Genomic DNA, 19,506 nt, shown 5'->3' on the forward strand with positions numbered 1-19,506 from the left:
TAAAAAAAAATTTAAATGTTAAATAAAAAATAAATAATACATAAATGTTAAATAAAAAATAAAAAGAAATAAAAATAACAAATTAAATTAAAGTCATGGTATTCTAAATATATGCTGAAAACAGGCTTAAGCATCTAAGAATTAGGCCTTTACTAACAACCATAGTCTTGGAAAGAATGAAAATCATTTCCCATCTGGAAAACAGTCTTGTTTTACTCTGTCACTTGAGTTGTAAACTGGAAAGTTTGACCAGACAGTTTATGACCAAACCATTTGAGGCTCTGTTTTATGTATTTTTCTTTAGCCAGTAACTTAAATAGTACTTACTGTGTTATAAGGCATCTAGACATGTTATAAATAGTAGCATCCATAAATGAGTTATTTCTCTATAATATTTCAAGTGTTATTTTGTCAGTTATCAACATTTATAAACAAGTGAGAAGACAATTGGTCTTTTGTTTGTTATGCTTGTACAGATTTTACTGTTGAAAAGCTGATATTGTATAAACCTATTTATAGATTAATCTTATACGTGTCAAAATTATTTTACAAAATGTGTATGTATTGAGCTCTCTTGACATACAGACTTCTGTATCAGTATCATTATCTAATTGTCTACTAGTGATACCACTTTGATCCACAGCACCATAATTTCTAGCCTGTATTATATCAATAACTTCCTAAGTGATCTTATAGCTCTTCAATGTTCCCCAGAGACTATTCTCCATCTTCTGCTATATTCATTTTTTTTGAAATGCAAATCATATTATGGCAGCCCTCTGCCCCAAATTCTCCACTAGCTTCCAATATCACAGAGAAAGTCAGATGCTTATGTATGTGGTTTCCAAAGCTGAGTACACTGGAGTCATCTAGGTTACTTTTTAAATTGTCTTTCACTGGACCTTAGCCCAGATCAACTAAATCAGAATTTCTAAAGTTGGTGACAGGCAAGGTTATTTCTTAAAAGTCCCCCAGTGATCTTAATGGACATCTAGGTTAAGAACTACTGACAATTGTGATCTAGTTCCTCCTTTTTTCTGACTTTACGTACCACATTCTTTCTTACCTATTCTACTGAAGACATTATGGCTTTTTGACTAGTTGTCAAACTATTACTGCTCTAAGACCCACACACAAAAAAAAATTTCCTGCCCTGAGATTAATACTTTAAATGTTTCTAGTCTGATCTTCCTCTGGTTGCACTGTTCTCCCTAAATGGCAATCTGCTGCAGCAGAGAATGTGCCAACACACATATCCATTTTAGATCATACTGTAGACTCCTGGAATCCCACAATCACCCACCAAAAAGCACATAATCTCAGTCCCAGGTCCTTCACCGGCCTCTTCTCTGGATCATCTTCACCAGGGTAGTCCATGCCACAGGTGTAATCACTCAAAGCAACTCTCTGGATGACTATTTTGTCCAGATCCACTGAGAGTTGATGGCCTATAGCAATGAGGCTGTGCATTTCCGTTGCTATTCTATCTGGAAAGCAACAAAGATGCAGGAGGAAAAATGATTGGGCCATATATTCATCACAACCAAGGCTATGTCAGTAGTCATAAATCTCTGAAATTTATGTTTATCCACCAAAGTGTGCTGAGAGAGCAAAGGTGAGGGTTGGAATCACCCAAACCCACACTGGAAGATCAGCCCCTCTAGCTTTCATCGGCTCTGTGTTGCCAGCGTCCCACCATATTCAGTATTGACACCTTAAGATCAGGGAGTAATGAAAATGCAATCAGTGGTGTGCTCTTTGCTTGAAGCACTCAAACCCTGAGATGGGGACTTCGGATATGAAGCATGACGTTATCAGCCAGCCTCAGTTCCTTCAAGTGTTAGCAAAGTTCTGAAACTGAATGATCAGAGCATAATCCTGAGTATGATTTTTCTTAGGGTCCCATGAAGACATGCAGAAGCTCTGGAGGTCTCTGTACTTTTGAAATTGAATTTTCGCAGCCATGTCACGGCGCCAGGGCGGGGGGTGGTGTCTCTACTTCATCTGGAAATAGCTCTTCCAGTCTTTCTTATTTGTATTTCTCCGACATTGTTTTCCTCAGCCTTTTCATCCATTTTCTCATTATACAGATCATCACATGTGGACTCTGCTGTAGTCAGTTTCACATTCCTCCCCCCTTCCTCTTTACTAACCCTCATCCCAAGATTCCTCATCAATAGAATCCTCATGTTCCATACCATCATATTCACCTTCCCCACCACTTGCACCATTCTCATCCCAAATCAATTCAATTTGGTAATTTGCTACACTTCTGGGAACCTTCTTTACCACCTTGGAACTTGCCTTCAAGAAGTGATTTTACCTTGTTCAGCTCCTCTTTAGTGGGCCAGGTTTGGTCTTCTTCCTTCAGATCCGGGATAACTTTTATTTACAAAGATGCTTGCTTGTCTATCAGGGTCTGCCTTTGCTAGGACCTTAATGTCTTCCTCCATACCAGCTACAGCATCCACTGCACAAATATCGATTGTCAAGATGGTCCTTTTGGGATTTGACCACTCTAGGATTTAAAAGGAAAGGGTCCTTCAGAGCATTTATCTGTTTCATCTGGAAACCACCTTGTCCAGTGATATACAGCAAGCTATTCACATTCAGAACTGGCTCACGAACAGAGCCTCAGATTTTCAAGGTGCCCACCAAGTTCTCCTCACTAGGCACAAAGTCAGCAACATGGGCAGTCAGGTAGGCCTGTCAAACTGGAAAGGCAAGATGTCATTGCTTTTGGTTAGCCAGCTGCCGGACTAGCATCTTTCTCTCAGGTTGAGTGTCTACAGGAGAAGTTTGTCATCAGGAAAGCACTTTTCTACTGCTTTACTTAGCTTCTTTCTGGCATCTCTGTTTCTTCAGTGGGAGGCCAGAAACCCCTTCAGTGGGAGGCCAGAAACTACTTAGACAACTAGTGTATAGGTGGGAAGGCCCTGAGCAAACAAGCAGGAGAGGCAGTGATCCCCAGCCTTCTAGAGGATCAAGTTAAAAAAGGATGGTATCTGCCACTTTCACCATGTCTAACATGGTGCAGATCCCAGGGCCTTGAAGTGGTGAATAACCACGGATGTTTTGAGTATGTGTGGGGAGTGCCTAACAACATAAAGCTAGTAGAGCTTCCCTATTCATTCACGTGTACTGTTCCAGTGTCCTTAGCCTGAAACAGCAAAGGTCCTCTAACAGGGAAATCCTATTGTGTAGGCATAGCACCAGTACCCAATAAGGAGGGCCATCCTTGCTGCCCAGCCGTCTCTTCTCTGCCAGAACCACCTCTTCTTCTGGTTTCAGAGCTTGCTGGCATGGTGCCTCTGGTTTACTCTGCTGAGCTCTTTTCTCACCTTCTTGCTTAGGATTTTCAGCACTAGATAGCCTTTGCCATCCTGCTGCACAGATCCCAGATTCCAGTGCTGCCTGGATTTATGAGTTTTATTCTGCTGCTTGAATGGGTCAGAAGAGTGGGCTACTATGACACCACTCGGGTATACCCAGTCAGCCTGTGTCAGGCTGTTTTAATCAGAGATTCCAAGCCTGTAAAGATCCTTATGGGTTTATGGGTACCAATGAAGTCTATGTAAGTCTGTATCCCACGCATCTGCTGCTGTCTCTGAAGCCCCACAGTGTGCACAGTTTGGAAAGAAAATGGGCATGACATGAAGTGAGGAAAGAGTAATGGCGAACTGGAATATGCAAAAGTGAGTTGGAACCTTGAGGTAAAACTCCCAATGTTGATGATTTAGACAACCAGCAAAAAATGCTGATGCACTTGACCATGAAACTTTAAAAAACCACTCCCAGGATTTGGAGAAGCTGCAAGAAGACCTGGCAGGCAGTAAGGCATCTGCAGCTTAGCTTCTACCCCAGGTCCACAAGGCATGTCAACACAATGTTGACATAACTTGTATGTCACAAGAGCACCTAACCTTACTTGTTACGCATTAACAGGCTGCTGTTTCACTCCGCCTTCTGAATCTTCTGCAAATTTCTCTAGGTTAGGCCAATGTTAGCCCAGAATTAAGGAGAGACAGAAATCTGGAAGGGAGACAGTTCTAACTAAGCTGAATCAACATAATTTAAAGCTTCCATAATCAATTCCTTGTCATCTTGACCAATATATACACTATTTTAAACTGCACAAAACTTCCAAATAAAGGTAATGGAAAAGTGATGCTTCATCTTTAATGATGCAATTATCCCTCATAACAATAAAAAACATGCTCATCTTTTCCCAGAGAGGATACAAATCATTTTAACTATTTTGGTGTAAAATATATTCCTCTCCTCGCTGAATCACATTTTCCTCAATTTCTTATAACTCAAATTTTGAGATTTGAGGTCAGCTTCCATTAACACTTCTTGTGTTTAATAGGAGGGAGGTGAGAGAGGGAAAGAAGTAAATATTTTATACATAACCAAATATCCTAACACTAATATAAGGAAGAAATACAAATAACTATTGTAGTCCTTGTTTCTGCAACTATTCATGTGGCCATAGCCAGTACTTATAACTATCTTCTTTTCCTGTTCATTCATGACTCTTCTCTAAGTTACCATGTTAGCTGGTTGTGTCTTCCTGTCTGATCAAACCTTCATTCCTGAAGGTTATAGGGCATCAGCAGTCCTACTGACTTTGGGTTGTTTTAGTTCCAAATTAATTTTAAGTACAGGATGTACAGGAGTACCAAAAGGCACTCCCGGTTATCACCTGCATTCCAAACAATATTCTCCTTATACCACTGTAAAGTAGCAACCTAATTTCCTAAGAGTCCAGTAACCCTTAACCTAAAAAGCTCACTTGGTAGAGTAAAATTCTTTAATTTTTGATTCACTGTCATTAGGAACCTAAAATGGCCAGGTGGAGAATTCAAATTGCAATGTATTAGAACCCTTGTTGAGTCCTGTGGTGAAAGCATTCTCCCATGGGAACTAATAACTGCATTGTAGAACCCAAAGTTCCATACACTCAAGGACAGAAAGTAAAAATTTCACTAGTGTCTCACATGGGAAAATAGGACTGACTCTCATTTCCAACCTTGGTAAAAGAGCTGGATGAGTATGTCCAAATGATTGATCTGTTGCCTATTAAATCCAAAACTCTCAATAAATGTCATGGTTCTCTCTTATTTGTTGGAGGAGCCAGATGCAGCAACTCATCTTTACAAGCTACCCCAGACTACTAACACTAGAAAGCAAGACGAAACAAGCATCACATCTTTTATCTGTTTGTTTATTTATTTATTTATTTTTATTTGTGGTTAGGATTCAGTATAGTGATGCAGTCAGGATGCACAGCTAGACCATAAAGGAGAAACACACGTGGAATCTGGATGAATCTCTGTGTGGGCTTTCTTATTCTCTTTTCTGTCTATGAGGGGTCACACAGAATGCACTCTTCTCCCATCAGCAGAACAGTAACAACATATGAAATGTTGTCTACTATAAACACCCATTAGAGACTCAGGGCCCAAGACTTTTATTGGGGACAAACCACATAAGCACTCTCTTTGTGCCACATACCAAAATTCCAGACTCCCCGAAGGAAAGCAGGTATTTATGATTAAGGCACATTGCTTGTGCAAATGGTCTAGGCACTAAGAGCCACCCTAATCAATTAATCGTTGCCTAGAAATACTCCAAAAACCCGGTTAACAGATGCCAGCCCAGGACCAACCTTCTAAGCAGGCTTTTTCTAAGAATAGCCGTCTCAGGTTGACTACATTAACTCTTCTCTGCACAGTATTTATCTGCTGTGTTACAACCAATGTTGATACCAGAATATTCCCAGGCCAGATAATCTTTCAGGACAGGATTCTTCTGCCACTTCTCTGATATTTGTGGGCAAGCACCATGTCTTTTCAATTCTTGACACCAAAATCCTTCTTAAGGCAGTTAAGCAATAGCTCATCTAGATTTGTACATTTTAAGTGCATCCACAATAACTTAAAGAGTAACTCATGCTCATAAAAATACGATAAAACTATGAAATAGTATGAAATTCTGAAAAATAGTCATAAAATATTTCTACATGAATGGAGCATAATGAGGAAAAGGGGAGACTGATGCTGGATGGGGTGAGAAAAATAAGCTGGACCCAGAATATGTAGGACTATATTAAGTAAGATACACAATCAACATTTATTACATAAATTTGATATGTTAATTGTTTTAAGTGTGAGATATGCATAATGTAGTTCACATTTTAGAAACTCTCTCTTCTGTGACTGGAACGGGCCTCCAAAAATGATGGAATGTAGAGACTAGTCAGGAGGACATCATAGTAGCTAAGATAAGACATAATGATACTTTTAAAAGGATTTTATTCTTTGAGAAGGAAAAAAGTGGCTGCAGGATATATTGGAAGTAGAACAAAAAAATAGGGTGTGTTATACATATTGAATTTAGAGGTATATGAGTGGAAAACAAATCAAGAATCTCTCCTTGGTTTTGATCCCGAGCAACTGTGTGAAATGTTTGGCCACTTTCTGTGATGAAAAACCTGGGTTAGATATAATTTTGACAAGGAGTTAAAGACATGGGAAGTCATGAGTTATGTTTGGAAATGTTAAATACAAGATTACTGTATACCATCCAAGTGAAGATATTGATTAGTTTAAACCATATAAAATTCTCTCTCTCTCTCTTTTTATTTTTTTGTAAGCTAAAAACTACCTAATGTCATCAATTTCATGTGGTTCTACCACCTAATAGTACATACTTGTATATATGAGTCTGGAGCTCAAGGAAAAGCTCAAATTTAGAGAGAAGTTTGGGAAGAATTGGCATATTGATGTTATTTGAAACCATGAAACTATATGAAATCATATAGGAACAAAGTATAAATAAAAAATGGGCCCATAGGTAAGCTAGGAACACAATAATATTCATAGATCAAGAATAGATGGGAAATATAAGAGGCCTCAGGAAAAGCAACTGAAATGAATTTTTTTTATTATTATTTCCTTGAACAAAATAGAAAAACAGTTTTGGGGGGTCTGATCTTTTGGCATTGCTGTTTTCCAATTCCTCTCACATTAGTAAGATAAATGAAAGTTTCTGAGCCACTGTGAGTCTGAAAAGTTGGCTCTTGATCCAAAAAGAACCATAGTAAGTCTTTTCAAATTTTTACAGCCATAGTATTTACCTACCTGCACTATTTCAATGTTTTATATGCTGCTTCAACTTCTACCAACTATTCCATAAAGTATTGACAGTTTAGACTAAAAAAATGCACAGTCATAATATCTTCCTATATTATTTTTTAAATAAATTTGACAGAGAATTTCCAAACCCATATTTACTTCATAAATGGTGCAATGAAACTAAGCACTCAACTTTTTCTTTTCTTCACTTTATTGTTGACTTTTTCATGTTTATATTTGGAAGCTTCATCTAGGGCAAATGTATACTGGTTATCTAAATTTAGAGGGCATCTCTCAAATTCCTTACAGTTTGTTGCAAAAACAGAAATATAACATGTGAATGGACGTCATTTGGGATGATATAAAATTGACCTAGAATGAATTTGGATAACCAGACTGAAAAAATGAACAATAACAAGGTAACTGGCCAGCAGACAACAGGCTACTGGAATAAACTGATGGGATGCCACTCTGGGCATTTCGCACTGGACACTCAATTTTGCCATCTCTCACAAATGCCACCATTGAAACCTTGACTTTGTCAACTAGAATAAGCTCTAACTTCTCTTTAAATTTGTGAGTCTCAATAGTCAATGCCTAAATAAGGAAGATCTGATTCAACAACCCAAGCTCCTATATCTAGGACTTAATAGAGTGTGGGCATAGAATGGAGCCTTGCCTCCCGCCAGATACACCATGAAACTAGGGATTACTTCTAAATTTAAGAGGTGTTTAAATTATAGCTAATCAACAAGTGGCAGTTATCTACTATGATGAACTTTTTTCCCTCACCATCTGCATATATTCCTCTATTTATACTTATAAAACAACTGATTCCATGTGACATAATACGTTTCTTACACCACTGAAGCAAATTCTACTTCCAAAGGAAGATGACCTAAAATTTGATTAAGTTTTGCATCCAGTTCTACGTACAGACTCTTTAGGAAATCCTTGTTCTGCTATGGAAGGAAGTTTGCTACAATATAGAAATAAATACAAAAACTAACAAGGAACTAAAAATGAATAAAGATTATAGTCCGTGGTGTTTAAAACAAAACATGAGACTACAGTACATATTTACAAGTTGCCTCCTCAATCACCCATTTCAGATTCTTCTGGCATTGAGGCAGCACCTCAACTTTGTCACGTTTAGTACCCACTGGTATGGTCTATACTTTTATTAAGGAGCATCTGTGATTTTGATTTTCCTGCCTCTACAAATTACAGTAACATTTGGTATTCTATGTAGTTGTACTAGTGAGTACTTTAGAGGATTATCTGAGTTTTATTCATATTCCTTATTCCATTATGTAATACTTATTCCTCTGATAATGAACATTAATCATACCAGTCGCCAGTCAACATAAATACTCCATTTGTCTTCTTACCTTATTGTATGAGAAGCTGCACTGGTTATGAGGCAATCTTAGCTTCTAAACCAATGCAGTAACAATCAATGCAATTCAATGTGTATTTTTGAAGCAGTCTTTGGAATGCAAACTTTTAAATCAGTCGAACCCAGAATCATGGGAGTAAGTACACATTTTTTCTGTAAGTATATATTTATGCATAATTCAACTTCTACTCTTTGTTTCCTATTGTATTCTATTTATGGGAGCAAATTTTAAAATATTTTTTAATTAAAAGGTTTTTCTAGATGAGCAGGAATATATAATAGTAATACAGTGTTTTTTCCCTTCTTTTAAAATGAAGAATTGACATACAATATTGTATTATTTTCAGGCATACAACATAGTGACTTGATATTTATATAAGTTATGAAATAGTTACCACAGTAAGTCTAGTTACCATCTGTCACATACAATATTATTGATTATATTCCTTATGCTGTACATTATATCCCAGTGTGTTATTTATTTTATAACTGAAAGATTGTACCTCTGAATTTCATTCTCTTGTTTCATCTACCTCTATCCCCAGGAACCATCAGTTTGTTCTCTGTATCTGTGAATCTGTTTCTGTTTTGTTTTGTTTGTTCATTTCTTTAATTTTGTATATTTCACATATATGTAAAAACATATGGTATTTGTCTTTGTCAGATATGTTTCATCTAGCATAATGCCCTCTAGGTCCATCCATGTAGTCCCAAATAGCAAGATTTCATCATTTTTGTGGCTGAGTAATATCACATTGTGTGTGTGTGTGTGTGTGTGTGTGTGTATACATATAGCCATCTGTGTGTATATATATGTGTATATATACACATTTTCTTTATCTATTCATCTTTAAATAAACATTTATGTAGATTGCTTCTGTATCCCAGTGCTTGTAAACAATGTTGCAACGAACATAGGAGTACGTATGTCTTTTTACAATAGCATTTTCATTTTTTTCAGATAAATACATATAAATGGAAATGCTGGAAGGTATAGCATTTCTACTTCTTAATTTTTTTCTTACAAACCTCCATGCTGTTTTCCATGGTAGCTGTAACAATTTATATTCCCACCAACAGTGCCTGAGAGTTCCCTATTTTCCTCATCCTTTCAAACACTTGGTATTTCCAATCTTTTTGATCCTACTAGGCATGTGGTGGCATCATTTTGGTTTTGATTTATATTTCCCTGATGGTTAATTAAATTGAGCATCATTTTTTTTGTGTCTGTTGGACATCTGTATACTTTCTTTGGGAAAATGTCTGTTAAGGTCGTCTGCCCATTTTTTAATTACATTTCTTGGTTATTTGATACTGAATTCTGAGTTTTTTATGTATTTTAGATGTTAACTCCTTATCAGATATATCATTTGTGAATGTCTTCTTCAATTCAGTAGATTGCTTTTTCATTTTGTGATGGTTTCCTTGCTGTGAAAACGTTTTTTAGTTAGAAGTAGTCCCATCTGTTCACTTCTGCTTTTGTTGTGGAGACAAATTCAAAAAATATTGCTTAGGCCTATGTCAAAGAGCTTACTGCCTAGTTTGCCTCTAGGAGTTTTATGGTTTCAGGTATTACATTCAAGTCTTTAATCCATCTTGGCTTTATTTCTGTAGATAGTATAAGGAAGTAGGCCAGTTTCATTCTTCTGTATATATCAGTCAAGTTTTTCCAATATCCTTTATTGAAGAGACTTTTTGTCATTGTACATTCTTGCTCTTTTGTTATAGATTTGTTGGCCACATAAATATGGGTTTATTTTTGGGTTCTCTATTCTGTTCCATTAATCTATGTGTCTGTTTTTGTGCCAGTACCATACTGTTTTGATTACCAAATCCTGCAGCATAGTTTGAAATTCAGGAATGTGATACCTCCAGCTTTCCTTTGTCTCAAGATTGCTTTGACTATTTTTTGGCTATTTGGTTGAAAATTTCCCATATTTTGATTGTTAACTTAAAATACATTTTACAGCCTATTGGACAGCATCATAACTTTGTAAGGTTCTATCTCACGTGTGACTCCATACTGAATCTTCAAAATCCATATGTGTTTATAAAGTTATTCACCTTTAAGATATATGAGAGTACTGAATGTCATGGACACCGGTTGATGTTTTTTTTTTTTGCTATATGGGTAATTATTTGGTCAGGTACTTATCTTAGAGAACTTAAAGAAGGCCTAATACATGCATATGCATATAATTAGTGGTGCTGGATGAATGATGATGGGCAAAACAAGCAAATGTAAATTTCAGTACTCAAAAACTGGAGTCGGAACACCTGTTTGGAGAGGTTGAAATCTGGGGTGTGGGCCCTAGCTATAGTGAAATGAGATATTTGAAATAAAACATTTGTATTTTACTTAGAAATTTTCTCTTGGTTGGGAAAGGGAGAGATACTAAATATCTAGAGTGACTCAGATTGAATAGCATTATGTAGTCCCCCTGTTGCTTTGGACAACAGACAGCAGAGACTCTGGCGATAGTAAGTGATCATAGGAAGAATAATAGAATGCATGCATGCTATACTTGGTTTAAAAAAATAGCCTTTAAGATAGTGTATTAGACTATAGCTCTGGTGGTCTAATTGGAGACTACTTTTAGGGAATTTGTTTTAGTTTTCAAATACCAAGTAATAAGTGCTTATCCTGATCATCTGTGTAGTTGCCGACCTCTGAGATGACCTCCAGTGACCCCGCACCTCCCTGTATTCATACCATTGTGTGTTCCCCTCCTAGCTGGTCCTAGGGTTGATTTGTGTAACCAGTAGAATATGATAGACTGATGGTATGTTGCTTTTGAAGTTAGTTTATGAAAGGTATTGTCGTTTCCATCTTGGTCTGTCCCTTTTGCATCACTGACTTAGGGAGAAGCCAGTTGCCATGTAGCATATGTCAGTGCTGGAACGCGGGTGATAAACAACTGAGTCCTTCGACCACTGACCATATGAGTGAGCTATTATGAAAGCAGAGGCTCTAGTCTCTGTCAGACTTTCATATGACTCCAGCCCCGGCTGACAGCTTGACAGAAATCTTATAATATAGCCTCCTGAATCAGAATCAGCTATTAAACCACTGTCGGAATCCTGATCTCTGTGTGAGCTAATAGATGTTCAGTGTTTCAGACTGCTGAATTTGGGACAGTTTTATACAGCAATAGAAAATCAATTAAGTTTGTTTGATAGATAATCTAGAAAACTTTATAGAGCTATATTGATAACTATTGCTAGAGGTTCATAGTCCTGCTTACAATTTTTGACCATTGATTTAATCCTTGCAGTATCAGGCTAATGAAGATGATTAATTTTTAGTAATAAACCAAAGAAAGTGGGATAGATCTTGTGATAGAAGTCTTAGTATGCAACAGCAAGAAAAAATTAAAGCATAATTAATGTCTGTTATAACATGTAAAAAGAGGCTTTAGAAAACCACAATGAAATCATTTGTTTGACCAAAAAACCAAATGATTGGTTAAAAGTTGAGCTTTTGGTTCACACCATGTTTGGCTTAGATACTTAATTAAGTCCTTATAGGTCTTACTTAATTGCTGAATTATATCTAATAAGATGGCTTAACTAATGGATTATTTAATTCTGATACGATTTTTTAAAATTCCCTATTAGTTGAATTTTTTCCAAGATGAATCTTAACATTTGTAGTTAAAGTAACATGGTTTTCTCTATACTTTTTCCTCTTAGTAGTGAGCACAGAGATAGGTATTTCTATTGTAGATGCATACGTTTGTGCATAGGGGAATATATATCTATATTACCATTGGATGAAATTTTGCAAATTATACCAATTTATTTTAGTATTTTACTCTAGTTAGGCTCACTGTAAATACTTTTTGAATGGAATTTAATTGTATTGCTAACCTCTGATTGACATAGGATTCCATTATTTTAACAGCTGCCATCAACTTCCTTAAATTCCTTTGAGGGAAATATGTTGTTCCAAAGACTGTGTGAAAGAAAAATCACCTGAAAGGCAGAATGAATTCTAAAATGCCAACTCCTACAGTTTCTATTTTAAAGAAATCTTAATAGTTATAAAGAACCACTTAGAAAAGATATAAATACATCTATCTCTTTCTTCAGGTCTACTAAGCAAATTAACCCTAAAAATACCTAGACCTCTCAGTTGAGTTATGACAAGTAGCTAAATCATTTATAGGTGTGTGTGTGTGTGTGTGTGTGTGTGGTGTGTGTGGTGTAAAGCTGATAATAAAAAGTCTTTTATTTGTAATTTTTTCTTGCATATTTTCAAATGTGTGGTTTTTGTTTTGTTTTAGGGAGAGAGAGAGCATGATCAGGGGAGGGGTAGAAAGAGAGGGAGGGAGAGAGAATCCCAAGCAGGCTCCATGCTCAGTGAGGAGCCCAATTTCCCCACCATGAGATATGACCTAAGCTGATATCGAGAGTCAGATGCTTAACCGACTGAGCACTGAGCACCCAGGGGTCCTTGTATGTGTTTAAGAAATCAGGTGACAGATATGTGAAAGTTCTGTAAATAGCAGCAAGCCTTGGAATCTAAGACAATGCAAAAATATGTGGTGAGGAAAATGCTTCAGTGACAAAGGTATCCTGTCATTGATTAAGAGGTCATATAACAAGTGACTTAGCTATTTGGAAATAACACAGAGCAAAAAAATGTTGGGGGCAATTTACAATAAACAATAGAAGAACGCATACTAGAATCCAGGTGTTTGCTCTTCCACCCTAGTCTTTGGTTAAACACAGAGATTTTATGGTGGTTGGATGATTTAACTAGAATGCATGTCTGGAAATGAGAGCAATGTCAATAAAACAGGTACGTATAGTATTGTCACCACTCTGTTTTCTGTGAAGGATAATACAGGGAAAGCTTAGTATCAAAATGTTTATTATGATGATGCTTATAAGTAGTAGTTAGTCACTACTAACAGTAGTGACTACCGCCTGGCATTGAGAAACAATGGTTCTATGTGCCTACCATTTACAAAGCTAACTTCGTATTTTTGTCAAAGGAGATCTGTAGCTTAAGAGAAATTGGTAGGTATTGCAATTAGGTGTTACAATTAATTAGCAGTGTTCTCCTATTCTCCAACAGCTTAAGATCATTGCAGTTTCTACTTACTCATCCGCCAGGATTTTGTAGGTACATTTATAAGGGTTTTTTTTTTTTTTTTTTAAACCATAGCACCTGCACCTAGAATCTCACAAAATGTTTGTTATACTAAATATACTTAAGCTTTTCAGGTTTCTGCTCATATACTTGATATGTGTTGTATGTTAAATAGCAGTAGGGACAGGTGTCACAAATTAGCCTGTTAAGTTTGCTGAGCTTAAAACAAAATACTGCCATGTGTCTTCTGCATTTTAAGAACCTAACAAATACTATGCTTGGAGGTGATTATTTTTAAGTGTTCTTCTTCTCTTCTTTGCATTTCATGCTGATGGAACACCTTCTGCTTCTATCCATTTCCATTGATTTTGTCCCTCTTGCAAGTCCATGAAAGAATATTTTCTAGCTAAAAATTTTCTTTTCTTAAAGGAGCTTTGGCTTGAGTTTGGCATGACTCTTGTTTGAATGACTGATATTAATGGTGGTTAAAATGCTGAGATTATGTGGAGACCTTAATGTTGTATCAAGTCACATTTAAATTTCTTTTTGTGTCTCTTTTACATTTTATATGGGCATTTGAACGTCTGCTCCCTCAGCTCGGGAAGCTCTGCCAACAGAAACACAGGGAGAGCATGAACATGGATTTTTCTGCTCACCTGTATTCTGCATTCTGTGTGTCCGACAAATCTGAATTATGTGACTCTGGGGCAAGATCTGAAACTAATTTTCTGTATTTCACTTTCTGTACCGCCACATTAATGTGGAGATTTTATGGATGTGTGTGTGTGCGTCTGTATGGATTGATAAATTTATAACATAAATTTAAACATTTAGCGTGTCACTTTTTCTTCATTTTCTTTTTCCCTTATTGTTTATGAAGGCTTTATATATGTTTAATTTATATGTTTACTTAATCTCAATATTTCTGAAACTAGTATTAGAACATGAACATATTTAATGCTTATATTTGTTTATATTGGCTACAAGAACCAAAAAATTAAACAAGATTTTTTTAATCCTCAGAAATATTTGAAAATAATAATTTTAACCAAAATTTGATTATATCTCCTCAATTGGCCTTTCCCCCCTGCTTAATTGATAAGCAGTGAATTCTAATTATTAAACTATTGGGTTTGCAAAAGTCTCCTCCTTGTAGAATGACAGTAGAGAGAAGAAAATGAATATAGAGAAGCAGAGAAGTGGAACATACACCAATCTGTGTTTGTCTTCTGTCAGTAGCTATAATTATAGCAGTACAGATATTTTTAGATAATAATTCTATTCAGTTATTTCTAAGATAGGAAATACTAATTCAAATAAGTATGGTTAGAACCAAGGCAATTTCTTTCTCTAACTTTTAAGTACCCATAGCATTGCGAAACAAAGCAAAACAAAGAAAGCACAAGGAATATGTAGAGGGAAATTTAATAGTGAACAAATTTGAAAGCAGAGAAAAATAGGACAGAAAATGATCTTCAAGGATCAAAATAGAGAAGAGTGTATACTTTGCTCTCAGGCTTTGGATATCTGAAAGGAAAAGCACTAAGAAAGCAGTTGTTGTATTAGACAAAGAACTGAAAAAAATTTGGAAGCATGAGACTTTCACTAATTTCAACCATACATGAACGCCTGGATAAACTGGGATTCTAGCCAAATGGACTGGAACAAGGCAACAGAAACAAATCATGCTGTGCTTCACTGAGGATATTAGCAGCTTGATAATTGTGCCTGAAATGCGTTTCTTTGTTTCTGTCTAATTGCCATTAAATTCATCATTTCACACAGAAGTTAAGGCCAAAACTCAAGGAATATTTTGAGTCATGTCACTTCATTTTAGGACTTGTTTTATCTGTTTAAAATCAACTAATTTTTCCACCTTACAAGCTATCCATCTGAAGGGAATGATTATAAATGACCTGAAAAATTACAAAGACGGAAGCTGGGAGATCTGTATTGCTGCCTATTTTTCTTTTATCCCTTTATTCCTGGTGTGAATTTTGAGAAACATATCTTCCCACTTTGAAGATGGAAATATAGGTGCGCGATTAATGATAATTTTAAGGTGTAGCTAGTAAATGGCCGTTGAAACCAAATTTCTGATTCTAAGTGATGTGCTCCTTCAAATATTCAATGCTATTGAACAAATAAATTGCCCATACATTGAAGTCTTTAAAAATTATTAATTGTGTAACAACTTCAGAATGTATCTCCAAAGCAAGACATAAAGGAGAAGTAAAATTAGCAAGGTGTCAGGATACATTGTCGATATAAAAAGCTCAATCATATTTCTCTGTATTATTAGTAAAATGAGTCTTGATACACAAATCCTATTATAAAAGAACTAGGGATGCATTTATGGGGATATATGCAAGATATGTACATTGAAAACATGAAAACATTGCTGAGGAACATCAAATAAAACTAAATAATTCAAGAGATACAGCATGTACATGGTTTAGAAAATATAATGGTAGGATGTCAATTTTTCCCAAACTCCTCCATAAATTTAATGGAACACTCATCAAATCTTAATAGCTTTTGAAAATAAATTCTCCTGCCAGTGGTGTTGGCACTGGGTAAAGGAGGCCTCTAAACTCGGTAAGTGTATATAATTACATATGCCCTGGACGTTAGACTCCTGGAAAAAGGTAGTGATGGCAGATAATGACAGAAGAAAACAAAACCAATATTTTCAGTCTTAGATTTACTTAGGTTTCCTTATCATCTACAGGAAATGTAGTTGTAACATCGGTAAGAGAACTGAGTTTTTGGCAGTTGCTTCTCCATGGCACCAGTGCCGGACAGCACATCACTTCTCTGCTAAACAACAGCGTGGCCAAGTAATTCTCTATATCCTTTCAATTCTCCAGATTTTTCCTGCCAACACTGGCACCTGCCATAAAGTACAAAACTAGCCAGCCCTAAATCTCTGCCTATAGCAGTCTAAGTCCCGCATGTGTTGCAAATCTAAAGCATTTACCAATTTATTTACCAAAAGAGACAATTCTTTATGCAACTGATTTATTATATTAGCTCTCTCCCAACATGCATCTTCCAGTTAGACTGTCAGCTTGGAGGTACATCATTTTTCTTTACTTGAGTTGAAATAAATCATATTGCTGTTCTACCTTTGCAATTTACTCAAGTTGCGATATTTCTCTCAATATTATGATTTGGTGTAGAATTAAAATATGAAAATTGGAGAGTTTAGTATCTAAGCTATTTAAAAGAATCAATATTTTTAGCAAGTCAGGCATAATCTGGGGGTCATTGCCCAATTTTAACATTTTTTTTATCCCTACAAACCATTTGAGAAGAGTGTCGTTTATAGCGGCATAACTGACTGATGTCGGGGCCTCTTTCAAATAGAACACTCCATTATGAACATTAATTTCCAAAGTGCTTGTAGGCATACTTCATTATATGCATGACCTCCTTCTTATTTAGAAATAGTAATACATATTGAGCTGTGTAAAACCATTCCTATCCAGTCTTATCTCAGTCCACACAAAAGCCTTATTGGAAGGGGACATGAAGAGAGTCTTTCATCCTGTTTGGCCTGCCTGCCTTCTTTTCTCTCTCTCAACAATTTGAATCAGAAACCGTAGGTTCAGAGAGTTTAGCTGGTTGATGAGGAGTATGCATGGGCCTAGCAACCTTGCATAAATCTGAGATAGTTCTGATGGGTCTTCCTGACTACAGAGTTCCCTGTGAGGTCTTCTGAGCCGCTTTTTGTTCCAGTTCTCTGCCCCTCCCAATCCTGTTTCCTTTCCTGCACACAGGTAATGATCTGAAGGTCACACCTAACAAGCTTCCAGGTTTCTATTCTCCATCTCAGAGTGTGTTTCTAGGAACGTGCAACAGCTTTCTATAAGAAAACAGGTTTCTAAAGGAATCATTAGGCTTATGTCTTTTGGTTTTGTTCTCTATCTGAAAAACCAATGTCACAAAGCTTTTCCCTTAATTTCAGGAAATACTGGTGGTAGTATAAAAAAAATTAAAAATCCAGAAATCTACAGTGAAGAACAGTGAAAATAACCATGGGCTTGGAGGCTCATATTCTAGTCTAGCTATCCTGGAGAACATAGAGAAAGATTAAGTGTAGAATTCCATGTCCTAAAGAAGATATAGCACAATATCTTTCACATGCAGTGCTTTAACAGATTTCTAGTATGCCAAATATAAAACCTTTCATCATGAAGTAATCACAACATCTACATTATATCAGTTCAATAAATAAAATTAGATTATTTATAGTGGTATTTGAAATGAGGGACATAGAAGAGAGAAAGAAACCATTCAGAAGAATTTTAGTCACAAATCTCTATTTTAGAGATTTCTTTTCTTTTTTTTTTTTCCAGATTTTTGAGACATAATTCATTTGCCAAAAGAAAAAAGCTGCAATATGCTAAAAGGTGAAATTGGACTCCTATCTTACACTATACACAAAAATCAACTCTAAATGGATTAAAGACAAATTTAAGACTGGAAACTGTAAAACTCCTAGGGAAAAAGCTTTGTGACATTGGTCTTGGCAATGATCTCATGGGTCTAACACTAAAAGCACAGGCAGTGAAAGCAAGATAAGCAAGTGAGAGTCTATAAAGCTTCTGCAGAGCAAAAGAAACAATCAACAGAGTGAAAAGTCAACACACAAAATGGTAGAAAATATCTGCCAACCATGTTTCTCATAAAGGGTTAATTTCTAAAATATATAAAGAACTCCTAAAACTTAACAACATAAAAATCAATCAATGAAAAAAGGATTTGAATAGACATTTCTTCAAAGAAGACATACAAATGGCAAACAGGTTTAAGTAAAGGCACTCAACTTGAGCAACATGCAAATACAAAAAGAGCTGTGACTTTACTCCTTAAAATGGCTATTATCGACTCCATCCCCCCGCCCCACCCCGAAAAGGCAATTGTTAGTGAGGATGTGGAGAGATTTGTATGCTTGTACCCTGTTAGCAGAATGTAAAAAATACAAAATGTACAGCCACGTTAGAAACAACATGAAGTTTCCTCGAAAAGACTCTATTTCAAACATACTGGGAGTAGAAATTGCCCTAAAATTCTATTTGTATTGTAAAAGTAAGCCTAAGAATAGTAAGCCTAAGACAGAGAGAAATCACAAGTAGGCAGAGAGGCAGGCAGAGAGAGAGAGAGGGAAGCAGGCTCTCTGCTCAGCAGAGAGCCCGATCCGGGACTCGATCCCAGGACTCAGATCATGACCTGAGCCGAAGGCAGCGGCTCAACCCACTGAGCCACCCAGGCGCCCCAAAAAATAATTCACCCAAAGCTCCAAGTGGCGCATACTGGCAACTGGATATAAAACTCGATTGATCTCTTTAGTATAGAAAGGATTTTTGTACTTGTCCTTATTACTGTTGATCAGCGACCACAAAGATACTGTTCGTTCTGTAACTTTCTGTTTCTCTCGCACAGATTCACAATCCTTAGGCAGTCATTCAGGTATTCTTGTTTGGTCTGTTTATAGACAGAGTGACCATAGAATCTGTCATTCAAACCAAATAACTTTAAATGGAAATGGGAAACCATTACTAATTATGCAAAAATGAAAGGAATAATTGAGGACTATACTCAGCAAACCAACATATATTGTCTGCATTATTTATGGTGTTTCCAGGCTGAAATATATATTCAGTGGAATATTACTTGCCTTGACACATGCCCTGATAAAGAGCAATAGGCTCTCTTTAATGTCGGAGGCTGATAATGTTTAAACACAATCATGGAGGCAAAGAATAGAATGAAAAAAAAATCTATCTTGATTTAGTGTTTTCTGGAAACTCTGAAAGACAGCCTCATGACATTGATGCTTTTCATTATCACAAAAGGAATAGAAT

At 36.3% G+C, this 19,506-nt stretch overlaps 1 pseudogene; it reads right to left on the minus strand.

Annotated features, from left to right (window-relative positions):
• Positions 1-1,266: 1,266 nt before the first annotated feature.
• LOC132014586 (pre-rRNA-processing protein TSR1 homolog) overlaps positions 1,267-19,506 on the minus strand; it is a 34,207-nt pseudogene continuing 15,967 nt past the window's right edge.

Source organism: Mustela nigripes, chromosome 3, assembly GCF_022355385.1.
Source record: "Mustela nigripes isolate SB6536 chromosome 3, MUSNIG.SB6536, whole genome shotgun sequence".
Taxonomy (NCBI): Eukaryota; Metazoa; Chordata; class Mammalia; order Carnivora; family Mustelidae; genus Mustela; species Mustela nigripes.